Below are 2,309 nucleotides of genomic sequence, written 5' to 3'. Positions count from 1 at the left end.
AATCATACTATTCAGTTTAAAAATAACAAACCCAAATTTGATTTCACCAAACCTGTTTTGAAAGAGTGAGTGTAATGAGTCTTCATTTTTTGTGTAACAACATTGTGATATTTCTGGTACAGACTACCTTTTGTACTTTATCTTTTCTTTTTTCTCCATAGTGCTTATGATTATGTCGTAGGCATCTTTTATACCCGTAAGTGCCAATGTCCTTTGCCTCACTGGTGTGGACTGCTTTGTCTAATGGAGTATGTGAGTAGGTTTAAAATGTATCTATTTCCATCAAGGTCTGAAAATGCATTACTAACTTTTACCAGTGTTTTGTATTTTCAGCTCTGACATGTTATAAACATATCTGAAGAAACCATTATTCTATGAATCTAGCTTCTGTACAACAGGCACAAAAACCCAATTGAAATGAAGAGTTCTGTCTAGCTCTCATAAGGCCAGAGAAGCTCAGCCAGGCAGATCAAAATGCACCCAACTTGCGGATGAATATAAAATCAATGACTGGTGTAAAAAGCCACTGAAGTCCTGTTATTTTGTACTTGACTATTGTCTAGAAGGATAATTGAAAACAGCATTGCTATTTAGTAGCTCTCTTCCTTTAAGAAAGACAAGGTTACATGTATTGTAACTGCCTTCATTTATGAGTCAATTGGACAGATGATTTAACTTTCCTCTAGCATAAACATTCTAGTTTTCTAGGATTATACACCATCTATAAACATATAGACTAACTTTTCACATCAATAAAAAATGTCATCTGTGAGCTAGGGACAAGAGCCTTCTGGGTTTCAGGGCATGCATCACTAGAAAAAGAATGATCTTGCAACAGATAGAAAAGCTCAGAGAAATGAGGGATTCATGAGACTCCACTGACTTTCTAAAGTTTGCACGAAAAATGGCAAGTGTATTTCAGGCTTCAGATTTTCCTATGAAGAGTCACAGAAGGAAAGGAGGAAGACAAAGGAATCCTATAAATCTAGATATGGAAAGAGGAAGAATTCAAAACTAACATTTTGGAGTTGGGAAAGTGGCTCAGTGGTAGAGTTCTTGCCTAGCATGCATGAAGCCCTTGGTTTGATTCCTCAGTACTACATAAACAGAAATAAAACAGAAGTGGCACTATGTGTCAAGTGGTAGAGTGTTAGCCTTGAGAAAATAGAAACTCAGAGACTTTACCCAGGTCTTGAGTCAAGACCTAGGGCTTGCAAAAAATAAACAAGTTAATAAAATAAAAAATGAATTAAACATTTACAGAACATAAACTGTGAAGAAGAGCATATAAAAGATCAAATGGATTAGCCTTAGATTGTGGAACTGTCATGTGAGCCCTCAGGAACAGAGGTTGTTTGGTACTTTAACTACAGAAAGTAATGCACATGTTAAGAAAAAGTGAGAAAGGATAATGTAGTCTAAGATTGTTTTCAAGGAATAAATTCTCTTCACACAGGTAACAAAGGTTGAAGAAGTAATATGACATATTTAAATGTAATATGGTGAAATCCTTTTGAGGAAAAATGAATCACAGATTTTATAGGGGTTCCTCAATGTTGTGACAATCCAGATTACAATATCATACTTTGATTTTACTCAAACACTTTATTCAAACTCTTCATTCTCAGCTGGACATTCTTCAGGATGTTTGAGCTGATATTTACATCAGCTCAAAAAATGATTATAGCCACCAAATTCATTTATGTGTAAAGTTCCTTCTAGGTAATGAATAAAATGCTGGTGTTCAACTACCTGAGTTACAGCTCCACTTCTGTATTTTTGCTATTTAATTGGACATGAGTCTCAAGGAATTTCCTGTCAGTATTCCTTAATACTCAGGATGCAAAGATCTGAGGATCACATTTCTAACCCAGCCCACAAAGATCTTAGTTTCTGAGTATCTAGGATTGCTTGCATTAACTTCATGTTTTATTTATTATTATTATTAGTAGTAGTAGTAGTTTTAGTTATTTGACCATCATCCTGTCCTGGTTCCTCCATATGATAAGCTGAGTTAGCCTTGTCTTATGACTCTGATATGTTCCAATATGCTAGAATCAATGCAGCTTTTCTCTTTAATATACATCTTGCCTGAGAATTATTGTGATCATTTTTTAAGAAACCATTACTAAGTTATAATTGACATAATAATAAAATTCACCCAAGTTTAACAATTTGTTTAATGAAATAAAGTATTTCATATTTTCATTTTAATAAAATATATGTTAAAATTGAAATTTTTATGAAGTATGACTATACTTCATACACCTAGTGGCTGCTTTTTTTCCAATCAGAGATATCTAGTTAGA

The sequence above is a fragment of the Dipodomys spectabilis genome, unplaced genomic scaffold (assembly GCF_019054845.1).
Source record: "Dipodomys spectabilis isolate Male_0828 unplaced genomic scaffold, ASM1905484v1 ptg000143l, whole genome shotgun sequence".
Taxonomy (NCBI): Eukaryota; Metazoa; Chordata; class Mammalia; order Rodentia; family Heteromyidae; genus Dipodomys; species Dipodomys spectabilis.
This window is presented reverse-complemented; position numbering follows the sequence as displayed.